At 35.7% G+C, this 15,835-nt stretch overlaps 2 protein-coding genes across 2 annotated transcripts in view; one reads left to right on the plus strand and one right to left on the minus strand.

Moving 5' to 3' along the window:
• The window catches only part of KATNBL1 (katanin regulatory subunit B1 like 1), a 50,303-nt gene that overhangs the window by 11,184 nt on the left and 23,284 nt on the right, over window positions 1-15,835 (plus strand). The window lies entirely within an intron of this gene.
• LOC309656204 (muscarinic acetylcholine receptor M5) overlaps window positions 735-15,835 on the minus strand; it is a 340,164-nt gene continuing 325,063 nt past the window's right edge. Inside the window, exon 2 of the mRNA XM_082452406.1 lies at window positions 735-3,197. The gene's annotated coding sequence lies outside the window, so the exon portion shown is untranslated. The remainder of the gene's footprint in view (window positions 3,198-15,835) is intronic.

Genomic DNA, 15,835 nt, shown 5'->3' on the forward strand with positions numbered 1-15,835 from the left:
GCATTCCTATGCACTAATGATGAAAAATCTGAAAGAGAAATTAAGGAAACACTCCCATTTACCATTGCAACAAAAAGAATAAAATACCTAGGAATAAACCTACCTAGGGAGACAAAAGACCTGTATGCAGAAAACTGTAAGACACTGATGAAAGAAATTAAAGATGATACCAACAGATGGAGAGATATACCATGTTCTTGGATTGGAAAAATCAACATTGTGAAAATGACTCTACTACCCAAAGCAATCTACAGATTCAGTGCAATCCCTATCAAATTACCAATGGCATTTTTTACAGAACTAGAGCAAAAAATCTTAAAATTTACATGGAGACACAAAAGACCCCGAATAGCCAAAGCAGTCTTGAGGGGAAAAAAACGGAGCTGGAGGATTCAGGCTCCCTGACTTCAGACTATACTACAAAGCTACAGTAATCAAGACAATATGGTACTGGCACAAAAACAGAAACATAGATCAATGGAACAAGATAGAAAGCCCAAGATAAACCCACGCACCTATGGTCAACTAATCTATGACAAAGGAGGCAAGGATATACAATGGAGAAAAGACAGTCTCTTCAATAAGTGGTGCTGGGAAAACTGGACAGCTACATGTAAAAGAATGAAATTAGAACACTCGCTAACACCATACACAAAAATAAACTCAAGATGGATTAGAGACTTAAATGTAAAACCAGACAGTATAAAACTCTTAGAGGAAAACATACGAAGAACACTCTTTGACATAAATCACAGGAGGATCTTTTTTGATCCACCTCCTAGAGTAATGGAAATAAAAACAAAAATAAACAAATGGGACCTAATGAAACTTCAAAGCTTTAGCACAGCAAAGGAAACCATAAACAAGACGAAAAGACAACCCTCAGAATGGGAGGAAATATTTGCAAACAAATCAATGGACAAAGGATTAATCTCCAAAATATATAAACAGCTCATGCAGCTCAATATTAAAAAAACAACCCAATCCAAAAATTTGCAGAAGACCTAAATAGACATTTCTCCAAAGAAGACATACAGATGGCCAAGAAGCACATGAAAAGCTGCTCACCATCACTAATTATTAGAGAAATGCAAATCAAAACTACAGTGAGGTACCACCTCACACCAGTTAGAATGGGCATCATCAGAAAATCTACAAACAACAAATGCTGGAGAGAGTGTGGAGAAAAGGGAACCCTCTTGCACTGTTGGTGGGAATGTAAATTGATACAGCCACTATGGAGAACAATATGGAGGTTCCTTAAAAAACTAAAAATAGAATCACCATATGACCCAGCAATCCCACTACTGGGCATATACCCAGAGAAAACCATAATTCAAAAAGACACATGCACCCCAATGTTCATTGCAGCACTATTTACAATAGCCAGGTCATGGAAGCAACCTAAATGCCCAACGACAGATGAATGGATAAAGAAGATGTGGTACATATATATGATGGAGTATTACTCAGCCATAAAAAGGAACGAAATTGGGTCATTTGTTGAGACGTGGATGGATCTAGAGACTGTCATACAGAGTGAAGTAAGTCAGAAAGAGAAAAACAAATGTCGTATATTAACGCATGTTTGTGGAACCTAGAAAAATGGTACAGATGAACTGGTTTGCAGGGCAGAAACTGAGACACAGATGTAGAGAACAAACGATGGACACCAAGGGAGGAAAGCGGCAGGGGGTTGGGGGTGGTGGTGTCATGAATTGGGCGATTGGGATTGACATGTATACACTGATATGTATAAAATTGATGACTAATAAGAACCTGCTGTATAAAAAAATAAATAAAATAAAATTCAAAAAAAAAGAGAAAGAGGTTAACACTTCCCAATTAATTTTATAAAATCAGCAGAAAGTAATGCCAAAAATCTGACAGAGCCATTAAAAAAAAAAAAAAAAAGAAAGGTAGTGACTTACAAGGAAGGTAAGCAGAGTACAGAATTCATGATTGGCAGTTTTACAATCAAAATGCCAAAATTCAAAATCAGCTCAGCAAATAAAGACCAAGTGCATTTGGAAAAGTTTACAATCTCTCTGTGGTAAAGTGGTAAAGTGGTATGAAAATAATACTACCTACTTCACTGATTTGGAATTAAATGAGTAAACGCGTGTGAAGGGCTTAAGAGTTCCAGACATTTATTAAACACTCAAGAAATGTTAGCCATTATTATTACCTAAGATCCCATAGCTAGATGGTGACAGAGTAGGGAATTCAACCTCAGTCTTACTGAGAACAAGGAAGAGGGCAGGTGTCATGCTGCCCAGGGATATGTAAATAGCACTTGTCTGCTCTAACTCCCCAATAAGCAGAAGGAAATGTCAAAATACTGTAAATTGTAAAGTCCTATGAACATACAATGTGATACTCTTAAATACATGTAAAAATGTGATACATCATCTTTATAATTAAATGTTGCTGTTTAAAAAAAAAGCAAACTAAAACATGATATTGTTTATTGTCTGTCAAATTTTCAAAGGGAAAAATTGATAATACAGAATCTTCTGTTATCAGGAGTGCTGATAGTGTTCATTCTCTACCCCTGTTGGCAGGAGTCTGGATCTAGAGGATCTAGAGGGTAGCTGTCCATTTCTGCCATATTTGCCAAGCTTACGTAGTTACCCAGTGTAGAAAATATAAAAATTTAAAATAGGAGTTTAAAAACATTGCTTCTATGAAAACTAATTGGAATACTTTGGATAGACTGGATGAAGGCAGGTGACTCAAAAACTTCCTATCAAATGCAGTGTAGGTTAGAAAGCTAAAGGTAAGTGAAGAAAAACGAACAGTTTAGGATTTTGCACTGATAATGCTTTGTATCATTAAGTTCTTGAGCCACTTTAAAGAAATCCAAAGTAGAAATCATAGATGATGCTTATGCATTATTTTTAGATTTTAAATTAAAATGTTTAAGGTGTATGTGTACATCTGTCACTTTTTTTCATGAACCCTCATTTTAAGTGATTTTTTAAATCATTTTTTAAATAAATTTATTTATTTTTGGCTGCGTTGGGTCTTTGCTGCTGCACGCAGGCTTTCTCTAGTTGCGGTGAGCGGGGGCTATTGTTCGCTGTGGTGCGCGGACTTCTCATTGCTGTGCCTTCTCTTGTCATGGAGCAGGGGCTCTAGGTGCGCGGGCTTCAGTAGTTGTGGCACGTGGGCTCAGTAGTCGTGGCTCGCGGGCTCTAGAGCACAGGCTCAGTAGTTGTGGCTCACGGGCTTAGTTGCTCCGCGGCATGTGGGATCTTCCTGGACCAGGGCTCGAACCCGTGTCCCCTGCCTTGGCAGGCGGATTCCTAACCACTGCACCACCAGAGAAGTCCCTTTTTAATCATTTTGAATGACCAACCACCACTCCCAGTCACATTATATGAAAGGGCTCTTACTATATATTTTAAGAGCTCTAAAACCATATTTTTCAACCCAGTAATATGCTTATCCAAAGGAAATAATCAAATGGGTACAAATATTTGTGTATACAGATATTCATCAAGTATTTTCTGTAATAGAAATAAAAACAAACAGCATCCATGTGATAAAATATTTATATATTAATTTAAATCATTTTCCAAAAAACCTTTTCATATATAGGAAAGTGTATGTTAATGACAAAATGCAACATATAAAACTAACAGCATGAGAGGAGAAGCACCAGGATATTATTGGTGGTTGAATTACTGGTGATTTTTTATTTTAATTTATTTTAAACTAAATAACATTTGTAATGAAATGCAAAATTTGGTATAAAGGGGGTTTAAAGTAAAAAGTTTCTCAGCTGGTCCCCAGCTTTGCATTTCACCTCTGTGGAGACATTCAGTGTTTGCTGGAATATTCTAAAGTGAGAGAGATAATTTTTGTCAATGTTTATTTCTGATTTTTCTTCTTTTATGCAACACACTTCCTTCTACTCCCAAATCCAAGGATGTGGAGTGAGGGAGGGAGGGACAAGACATAGCCTTCCTGTGCACAGTTGTTGTTTCTATCCCTTTCCCCCTCCCCTGCCTCTTTCACAGTACTGTTGTTGAGACAAAGCTGACTGCATCTACAGTCATTAGAGGGAATACCACCTCTAGCCCAAAGAGCAAGGACATGGCATTTTAACTATATCTTTGATAACATTGCATATACATATAGCCCACATAAAAGCTTTGCTCATTGAAGTAGTCTAGTATCTTATCTAGTTCTTTTTTTTCTTCTTATTTTTTTAAAATTATATTTTGGCCATGCCTCGTGGCATGTGGAATCTTAATTCCCCGGCCAGGGATCGAACTTACACTCCCTGCAGTGGAAGCACGGGGTCTTAACCACTGGATCACCAGGGAAGTTCCTCTTATCTAGTTCTTATAACATGTAAAATTTTAATCATATAGAAAAATAGAGAGGATGGTATCATGAACATCCCAATTACCCAGCTTCAACAGTTACCAGCATTTCTTGTTTTATTGATTTTCCCTTTATCTGTGCAAATCTTGTACATCATCTCTTGTACATCATCTGTATGATGTATGTATCTCTGAAAGACTCTCTTAAAAAAAAAAGACATAACCACAATACCATTCAACTAGAAATAATTAATAATAATTTCTTACTCTCATACACTGCTGTTGGGAATGTAAAATGGTACAACTTTTAAAAGATTGGCAGTTTTCTCAAGTTAAACATAACACCTTCCCTATGACCTAGCCATTCCGTTCTTTAGGTATTTACCCAAGACAAATGAAAGTATCTGTTCATACTAAAACTTGTACACGACTATTCATAGCAGTTTTATTAGTAATAACCAAAACTGGAAACAACCCAAGGATCCATCAGCAGGTGAATAGATAAATTGTGGTACATCCATACGATAGAATACTGTACTGCTCTGCAATAAAAAGGCATGGACTATTGATACATGTAACAGCGTGGATGATTCTCAAAATAATTATGTTGAGTGAAAGAAACCATCTCCCTCCAAAAAAGAGAGTATATAATGTATGATTCCATTTATATAAATTCTAGAAAATGCAAAGTAGTCTATAGTGACAGAAGGCAGATCAAGTGGTTGAGGAGAAATTAAAAAGGGGCACAGGAAATTTTTGATGATGGGTAGGGTCACTATTGATTGTGTTAATGGTTTAATGGGTGTATATGTATACATACACTTTAAATGTGTGCAGTTTATTATATGTTAGTTATACTTTAGAGTTATAAACAAATAATTATCCTTAATATCACATATCCAGTTGGTATTCAAATTTCCCTGATTCTAACACATCTTAACAGGTTTTTTTTTTCACTAGGACACATACTATATTCAGTTGATACAGTCTTTTTTGATATGTAGGTTCCTCCTCTTCCTTTTTTTTTTCCTTGCAAAGTATTTGTTGAGGAAACGGAGTTTTGTGTCCCAAAGAATGTCTGTATTCTGGATTTTTTATAATTACATCCTCATGGTAGTGCTTAGCAGGTTCCTCTCTGTCTAGTGTATTTCCTTTAAACTGGTAGTTGGTAACAGGTAGTTGAGGCTTGATTATGTTCAGGTTAGATTTTTTGACAAGCATACTTAATAGTAGTGTTGTATAGTATTTCCTCTTGTATGTATCACATCATCACGAGGCATATAATGTCTGGTTGTCTCCTTTTTTGTAATGCTAAAGTTGGTTAGTGATTTGGATGTTGTCAACCTGATCTATCCATTATAAAGTTCCCCATCAGCTTCTGTATCTTTTTTTGCTTTCTATTCATGCTCAAATTGAACAACCATTTCTGGAGAAGAACTGAAAATATGGAAGCAAGGAAAGCTTTAGATTCTGATTTTTGAGTACATAAGAGTTTTTATTTTTTTACTACGGTTGCTTAATAGGAGCTTTCCTTCATTTCATTTTCACAACTCCCTGTTTATCTTCAGGACTCAAATCTAGTGTAACCTGAGATACATTTCTGGGTATTTCATTACTCCTCAAATTAGATGTACTGCTAATGCTTTTTTAGCAACCTGTACTGTTTCTCTTGTATAGCACTTATTGTTTTATATTTATTGGCTTTCTTTCCCACCAGGCTATGAGCTTCTTGAGAAATAAGGCATACACTTATTAATCTCTTGACACATAGTAGGTGCTCAGTAAATGCATTCTGAATTAAATACATACGCTTTCTTTCCTTTAATCATCTAAAAAAATGAACCTTAAAATACTAGTATACTTTGATTGTGATTATATTCATATGCTCACTGTTGCCTTATTGATTTTGTCTGGATGATTTGTCCATTGATGTAAGTAGGGTGTTAAAGTCCCCTACTATTATTATATTATTGTCAATTTCTCCCTTTATGTCTATTAATACTTGCTTTATATATTTACATGCTCCTGTGTCTGCAAGTTTTCTTATTCTTTTGGAGTAAGGCAGGAGTAAAACATCTTCACTTTTACAGATCAGTAAAATGAGGCTCTGATGTTCATGTAGTTGGTTAAGTGAGAAAGCTGAGAATTTGAACGTGGGTCTGTTTGACTTAACCTTTTAGCTACACTAGCCTTTTAAGATTGATGAGTCTCTAATTTTTCACCCAAATAATGAGTTGTGATTCCTACTGCATAGTGAGCAGAAAGTTTTCTAGAGAGCTGAGTGAGACAGGAGGAGGCTTGAGGCCTTTGCAGAGTAAGCTTTTAACTCCCACTAGCCTCCAAGTGAGAGTACTCACCTCACATCATCACTCAGGGAGGGCACCAAGGGCATCTTGTGTCCTCAGGGCCGGACACAGCCCACATCGATTAGTAGAATGAAGAGAAAGCCAGAAGGGGAGGCTTTAGTAATCATCTGTCAAAACACATATATATTCCAAATGCTTTGAGGAAGGTTTCTGGAACCTCTAGGCCTGAAGTGTGGACCTCAATTTCTTGGAGAAAAAAGAATGGATGTGGGCCCCGAGCCATATTTCTCAGTTCCATCAAGTGAGTTCTGAGTGTCCAAGGAGCCTAGTGAAAAGCTATTAATGACATGTGCTCTGCATTCCAGTTTTTTTTTTTTTTTTTCCACACACACACACTGTATTTTATTTTTACAAGAGATAAATAGACTGACACCAAGCATTGTACATGGATGACCACAACAAAAGCAACAATGATTGCAATTACCAAATGCATTCCAGTTTTTTAAAGTCAGGTTACTGAGGTATTATTTACGTGGGCTTCGACATATGCACAGTTGTATATAACTACCACAGGATATAGAACATGTCCTTCATCACAAAAAGTACCCTCTTTTTCCTTTAGAGTCAACATCTCCTTCTCCCAGACTCTGGCAAGAAATTGATATTTTTGTTTCCCTGTAATTTTGCCTTTTCTAGAATGTCATAAAAATGAGGTATAGTATGTAACCTTTTGAATCTGTCTTCTCTCATTTAGCATAATGTGTTTGAAACTTATGCATGTTGTCATGTTTTTCAATAATTTGTTCCTTTTTATTGCTGAGTAGTTGATACAGAAAATCAATCTAGGAAAGTAAACATTTTAACTGGGGCAGGTTGGGGGTGACAGTGCATCCCAATTTGCTTGGGATAAACCTGGTTTATGTCTATTGACCCAGAGTAATTTTTAATAGTATTTCCTTTTACTCTCAAATATGTCCTAGTTTGGATGATAAATTATATGGCTGTTGTAAACTGAGTGACAAGATATGGTCATAGTTCATTGCTCTATAGTGTTGTCAATTTTGCCTTCCAGAATACCAGAGTTGTATATATTTATATTTTATATAAATATTTTGAATGATAACAGCAGTAATAACTTGCATGTAGTCTTATTTTGATCTTCACAACAATCTCATTTTGCATTTGAGAAAACTGATTCAGAATAGAATAAATGATTTGCCAAAAATCATGAGATTAAAAGTGATAAAACCTGCATTGTCTATCTACACATTTACCCTTAATATCTCATATTACTTGAGAGACAGTATAGTGTATTGGTTAAGAGTGGAGGCAATGGTGACAGAGTGCCTGGGTTCCAGTCCTGACTCTTACCGCTCTTTTGCTGTTTGACCTTAGGCAAATTATGTAATCCTTCTGTGCCTTAGTTTCCTCGTCTATAGAAAGGGCATAATATGATATAACTACAATGCCTATGGCTAGCATGTGGTAAGCTTTTGATAAAGGCTGCTATTATTTTTAATGATATTACCATTCTTTCATTAACACCATTGCAATAGAACCTCCCTTCCTCAACAAAAAACCTCCCTTTCCCCCATATAAAAAAATAGTACGGAATGTTTTGCTCAACTTCCTTCATAATTAAAAAAAATTATTAACCTCTGATAGCATGGTACCTGATTATGGAGGTCTTCGATATTTAGATAACTATTGATAGTTTAGTCTTGATGTAGTAAATCAATTCCACAAACTCTGTTCCTTGGTACCTCTGCATCTTTCAAATTTTATATGTATTGGTCAAAATTTTTTTTTTTTTTTTTTATTAATTAATTTATTTATTTTTTATTTTTGGCTGTGTTGGGTCTTCGTTTCTGTGCGAGGGCTTTCTCCAGTTGTGGCGAGCGGGGGCCACTCTTCATCGCGGTGCGCGGGCCTCTTACTGTCGCGGCCTCTCTCGTTGCGGACCACAAGCTCCAGACGCGCACGCTCAGTAGTTGTGGCTCACGGGATTAGTTGCTCCGTGGCATGTGGGATCTTCCCAGACCAGAGCTCGAACCCGTGTCCCCTGCATTGGCAGGCAGATTCGTAACCACTGCGCCACCAGGGAAGCCCCAAAATTTTTAAAAATTTTTTAAAGTAGGATGGTGGCTAAGTTTGGGAATCAGAGTTAAATGAACTTATGCAGGCTCCTCAGAGCCTTTTTAATGTATTTAATTTCCAAGAAGCAGTTTAACATCTAGTATATCTAAACTTATGTGACGAGAGTAAAACATCAATTAAAATCTATGTGGATACTCTAAACATAATTTAGGAAATTCTGTAGTAAACAGGAGGGACCTTTTAGAGATTTGAGGATTTTGCCATCAATACCACAGCTTGCAAAGGTTGATTTATAGGACCCAGGAAGAGACTGGAGGCAGGAAAATCAAATAATTCATATAGTAATTAGGCTTGAAGTGATAGGGCTAGCATTTTGACACTGGGAAAGGAAAGGTCCAAATGGTTCCGTGAAATATTTTGAAGAAAGATTCAAGAAGACTTAGTGATTGATTGGAAGGAAGGAGAGGAGAGTCAAAATAACTCCTAGGTTTCTAGTCTGCGAGAAATTTGATGCCAGTAATTTAAAATTTGGTAGCTAGGAGGAGCAGCTCGTTGTCCTGATGTTGGAAGAGATTGAAGGGGTTTGTTCTAGATGTGTTGACTTGGACCTAGCAGTGGCAGATCAGGAAGTCAGATGCATAGAAGTTAGAGGAGAGTCTGGGTCTACAGAAATAACTGAAGCTATGAAAGCATATTTTTCCAATTTTAGTGTAGAGAGGAGAGTTGTTGAAGGAAAAGGAACCAAAAAGGAGAAAGGGAACAAGGAGAGTCAAGATAGTGCTGTGTCCTGTGATCAGAAAGATTGAGGGTGGGAAAGATGAAGGGATGAAAAAGCTAAATGGTGATGAGGAATGAGCAAAGTCTGTAGAGTTATCTTGGCTGACCTAAGTGGGCATCATCAATGCTCCAAAAGGCTCCCTTATAGCTTCAAGTAACCTTGAAGATGCAATTTTTTCAGATGAGAGGGCAGGGTAAAAACAAGGTTATAAAGGGTTAAAGAGAAAATGGAAACTAAAAAGCTCTCATTGTAGAAATTTGGCAGGAAAGAAAAGTAGAGAAAGAGTATAGGAGTTGAGAGGGGAAACCTGAGCAAGTTTGAAAGCAGAAGGAGAGGAATCAGTTCAAAGGGAGACATTGAAGATATAAAAGTGTGTGTGGGAGCTAAGTCCCAAGTGAGGTGAGAAGGTGAGAATTGAGAAAGTTAGATGGAGTTGCCCTAATTTTGGAAAAGTTAAAATAAATTCTTCCCTAGAAATGTTACCTCTATGTTTTGGCATTTACACCTTTCTCACTTTTTTACTATAAGGTAGTTGTATAATTCAGCTGCTTTTTGTAAGATGGTGACTTCATTAAGTTAGAATAGTATTCAGATTATGAAAATAGTTCATGTTCATTGTAGAAAATAGAGAAATGTGTAAATGAAGGAAAAAACCTACCTATAATTCCACCAGCAATAAATAACTTCTGTTAATGTTTTGATAGCGCTCTTTTGAATGGATTGATTATATATATACATACAGCTTTTGAAACACCAGAATTATACTGTACATTCAATTTTCTATCCTGCTTTTTATAATAGTGTTATTTTTTGAACTTTCTTCCACTTCACAAGACATTCTTTGAAAATAGTGTTTTTAATATTCCATTGTAAGCACTGATCCCATTTGAGTCAGCTTTGGCATTCTCAATTCCTTTTTTTATCACCCTGTTTTTTAACTTGATCCAAATTCCATTATTCATGTTAAGTGCTACAGATAGCAAAGCATTTATTGAGAGGCTGGTAGCTGAATTTTGGAGGAAAGAATCAGTATCCCCAGGCCCTAAAGATTGCCCCAGAAAATCTCATCTTTACCTTCTATTTTTCTCCCCTACGCTGAAATTCTTGAGAGAAAAAGTCCACGTTCATCCTTCCCTTTCATTTTTTGTGGGGCAGCTGTGTCATGGGGAAACTTATGATTTGTCCTTAAGCCCTATAAATTCCCTGATGGGCGCTAGAAAAGAAAAAGTTACCCTTATAGGACGAGGGAAGGATGGAAAGTAGGGCTCCCTTATAGTTTACGTTCATTTGTCCCTCTCTTGTCATCTCCTCAGAAAAGTTAGCACTCTCATCTTATTTGGCTTTTTTGGCTATTCAGGACTGAAAATGTTCACTTTATTGTAGTTGGGAATGAATTGGATTCAATTAATGAAAACAGAGATGTGGTAGAATGGCATAGATTCTGTGCCCTACACTGTCACTAACCTAGTTAGAGTCTTTGGGCAAGTTACTTGATCTCTCAAAAAATTAGGCTGAAGCTTTAAATTCTAAAACCTCTTTTTTTACTTATATATTTTATTACTATGCAATAGTGGTCAGTTTTCAGCCTCAAGACTCTTAGGGAATACAGTTCACGCCCTTTGTGATAGTGAGAGTTAACTCTATGGTGGTGATTGGAAGAGAATCACTGATACCAGGAATACTAATTATTCAATATTATAATTCTTTGTATAGCCATGCTTTGCTTTCCAAGGCAAGGAATGAAATTGCCTAGTGAAATTGCAGAGTTAAATACAGTGCAAATAATTGATGTACTGTAGTATATTGATGTAAAAAGAAAGCTTAAGTTAATTTGATCTTGAGCTGTAACTTATTAGAGACAAAAGTCCAGACATGTTTCATTTCTGTATGATGAGCTTTTCTCATTGTCATGAGTAGATAGTAAGTATCTATCTAAGGAACACTTAGAACTATTTAATCTTTTGATTTGGTAGCCATTGTAATAGATTATGTGAATAGATCCCTTTTCATCTTTCTAGTAGGAGATAAGTATTATATAAAGGGAATTCATCCCTCCAACTCCTTCTACATGCCACTATTCGTCTACCTTCTCAAGAAAATACCCATAAGCAATCACTTTAATGTCTTGATTTAAGAAAATATGCACTATATTCAAATTCAGAATAGTTATCAGTTAGTACTTTTTTCTCTTCTCAATGTCTCCTAGCCCTTGCTTTTATTCTCTTAAGGCCTTGTTTTCTTTTATCCTGTTTTCATTAAAAGATTTGTCCTTTCCAGTTTCTGTAATCACTGCCTTCAACCACTCTTAATCCCACTGCAGATTATTCTCTTTGTGTGTATTATCAAATGGCACTTAGAAAACACCTAGAAGCCTCAATAATTGCTTTAAACTATTTGAATAGCACTATCTTATGCTCTTGGGGAAAAGGATAATCCTATGTTACTGCCCAAGAAAGGTACTACCAAATGCATAAGACATAAAGCAAAATGGAATTTGTAGTGTAAAAAATTCCTTTGTAATGAGACTTTAACTATTAGAACTGTGATAATTTCCTTCCCTTTTTTAAGGCTTTACTCAAGTATAATTTACTTACCATAAAATTCACCTTTTTTAAATGTACAATTCACTGTTTATAAGTATATACAGAATTGTGCCGTTATCAACCAAAATCTAATTTTAGAACACCTCCATCACCCACCATAGAGCCTTGTGCCCATTTGTAGTTATTCCCACTCCCAACCCAGCCCTAGGCAACCACTAATGTACTTTCTGTCTCTATAGATTTTACTTTTATGGACATTTCATATAAATGGAATCACACAATATGTGGTCTTTTGTATTTGGCTTCTTTCACTTAGCCCAATGTTTATGCATATTGTAACATGTATTAGTACTTCATACCTTTTTGTTACTGAGCAATGTTCCAGACAGATATACTACATTTTGTTTATTCATCCACCAGTTGATAAACATTTGAGTCCTTTCCGCTTTTTGGCTATTCTGAATAATGTTGTCATGAACATTTGCATACACGTCTTTGCGTAGACGTAAACTGTCATTTCTCATGAGTAAATACATAGGAGTGGAATTGCCGGGTCATATGGTAAGTCTATATTTAACATTTTAAGAAACTGCCCAGCTGTACCATTTTACATCCCCACGGTAACATGTGGGGGTGCCAGTTTCTCCACATCCTTCTCCACACTTGTCACTGTCTGTCATTTTTGTTGTAGCTATACTGGTGGTTGTGAAGTAATATCTCATTGTCGTTTTGACTTGGCATCTTTCTAATGATGTTAAATCCTTCACTCTTAAAAAAATGCAACCTTGTTCTTTAAAAAACTGTTTTAGGGAGTTCCCTGGTGGTCTAGTGGTTCGGATTCTAGGCTTTCACTGCCATGGTCCAGGTTCAGTCCCTGGTTGGGGAAGGTGAGATCCCACAAGCTGTGTGGCACAACCAAAAAAAAAAAAAACTGTTTTAGCCTATGAAGAGATGAATATTTTTCCCATATGAAAGGGGGACAGACTATCAATAAATAAATGCTATCTTCTAGAGGAAAAAATATTCAAATCTACAGACTTAATACATATATACATACACACAGGTTTGTGTGTAATAAACAGGGTTAAATCTGTGGATAAAGGATTCTGGTAGTCTGCTATGAAAAAGTTAGGCTAAAGACTAAAGGTGAAAGTTGTTTCAACTAATTATCATTTTTACATAGTATAGAATGGAAATTTTACTAATTCATTCAATATATACACATAGAGCACTTTCTATGTGTCAGGCAGTGTTTTAGGCCCAGGGAATATAGCAGTGAACCAGCAGACAAGATCCCACTCCTCATGGAGCTTACATTTTAGTGGAGAAGACGTATGATAAACAGACAAATAATATATGTCTAGTAGTGTAAATATTATGAAGAAAAATAGGATAGGGTGAGAAGATAGAAGTGAAAGTAGGTGCTATTTGAGAGGAGAGGTCAGAGAAAGCACTCTGAGGAGGGCATATTGGAGCAAGAACCTAAAAATGTTGTAAGGAAGAAAGCCATAAGAATATATGAGGGGAAAGCATTCCTCAGATACAGAGTACAGCAAACACACAGAGCCTTCCTTGAGATGAGAAATTTTATAATCCATCATCCGCTGATCAGGCAAATTTAGGCCTCAGTAAACATAAAACAGCTTTGGTACATTAGACCAAGTTACTTACCTTCCCAAAACTTTATTTTGTTTAAATAAAATGAGGATTGTAATTTCTACATCAGATATTGTGCTGATGATTAAATGAGGTAACTCAATATAAAGCAGCCGTAGTTCTATGATAAAATGATGGTAACTGTTATTTTCTTGGAAATTGTTGTTATTGTCACACTACCCATTTTAAGCTTTCAAAATTAGTTTTCCAACTGCTATTCTGTAGTAAATTTTTTTGTTTAAAAATTTTTAGGATCTTAAACCAGATACTACTGTTTAGAAATGTCATAGTCTTAATGAAACAGGACCATTACTTCCAGCTTACAACTATTACGCTTTCAATTATCATTCTACTGTATTTATTTATTTTAAAAATATGAATGACATTGAGACCTCTCTCCTCCAATTACTTTTATTTCTTAAGGTTTGTTTGTGATAGAGACAACTCCAGGTTTATTGATAGTTGGATTCCAAAAAGTTGACTTTTTATTTGTTGTTTAGTAATCAGATTATATCTTTGACAGAAACAAAGGCCTACTCTAATAGGTTTCCAAGCTTAGGTCTTAATAGCCTGTTTAGAGCTGATCCAGTAGTACTATTAATTGGATTTCTATGGGAAAATGTAACTTGAATCCAACTCAGGATGCTAAAAATACTTTCTTTAATTTAGCATCTTCGTATAAGAAAAGGATGGAGGGAGGCACCTTGTAGTAAATGCCTGTTGTATATAGTGGATTTAAATTTATTCTTTGGATGCCTATACTGGTAAATAACCAAGTTACTTCCACCTTGTAATCTTGTACAATATTGAGATATTTGGTATTTTTCCTTAAGCTCTCAGTTCCTCCTACCTGAATCCAATCTGTTATCAAAAGTCCAATTTAAGCCTTGCTTGTTCCCAAGCCTTTCCTAATCATGGTGGTTTTCAGAAATACGCTAAATCCCTCTTTGAACTCATATAGAACTTAATTTTCTATAAGTTTAGTCTGTATATTATGTGAGGTATACAGCCTGGTAGAATTAGATAACTGTCATGTGATTATGTCATGTGTCTCTAATAGAGTAAGTTTCTTAAGCGCAAGAACATCATCTTTGTTTTCCTTTCATCATTTTGCTTCATTGACTCAATTATTTGTTTTAAATACTGTATTGACTGTTCGAAACTTGTAAGAAGAACTTTATTTCCCGTAAATCCAGACACCTTTCTTAATATATTTGTATCAGATTACAAATTAATTCTTTTTTAGTAAGTAGGTTTTAGAAATCTCTTCAAAGCAGTGCTCAGTTCTTTGCCCACTGTATTTTTTTAAATGTATGCCTAATTCGTATCTCTTAGAATAGAGAAAATGAATTAGCTAGTTCGTCTCATGTATTTTCTTCTAGTCTCTCTAGTTTCATAGAGACTTAAAACAGTTCGACATTTATCTTCATCTTTTTGACTGTGTATCTTACTCATTTTTACTCTGTTGAGAGGGAAAAGTTTTGACTACCATTGCAATTTCCCTAGATACCTAGTTTGAATTCAGAACTTTTTGGTGGGGGAGGGAGTGCTAAAGTAAATGGTAATGTATTTTTAATTTCAAATTGCACTTGCTCATCAATGATATATAGGAATGTGATTGACTTGTATTTTAACCTTGTATTCTGCATCCTTGGTGTGATCACTTACTAGTTCCAAAAGGTTTGGGGGTTTTTTGTTTGTTTGTTTTGGTCTGTTCTTTCAGAGCTTCTACATAGATGATCATAGCATCTGTGAACAAAGTTTTTTTTCCCCCTTTCCGATCTATATATCTTTTATTTCCTTTTCTTATTGCATTAGCTAGAACTTCCAATATGATGGTGAAAAGCAGTGATGAGAGGGGACACACTTGCCTTGTGCCTAATCTTAGCAGGAAAGCTTTGAGTTTCTCACCATTAAGGGTGATGTTAGCTGTAGGTTTTTTGTAGGTGCTGTTTATCAAGTTGAGGAAGTTTCCCTCTATTTTTATTTTAATGAGAGTATCATGAATGGGTGTTGAGTTTTGTCATATACTTTTATGGCATCAATTGATATGATCATATGACTTTTCTTCTTTAGCTTGTTAATATCATGGGTTACATGGATTGATTTTCAAATATTGAA

The sequence above is a fragment of the Balaenoptera physalus genome (genome assembly GCF_965194825.1).
Source record: "Balaenoptera physalus genome assembly, chromosome: 2".
Lineage (NCBI taxonomy): Eukaryota > Metazoa > Chordata > Mammalia > Artiodactyla > Balaenopteridae > Balaenoptera > Balaenoptera physalus.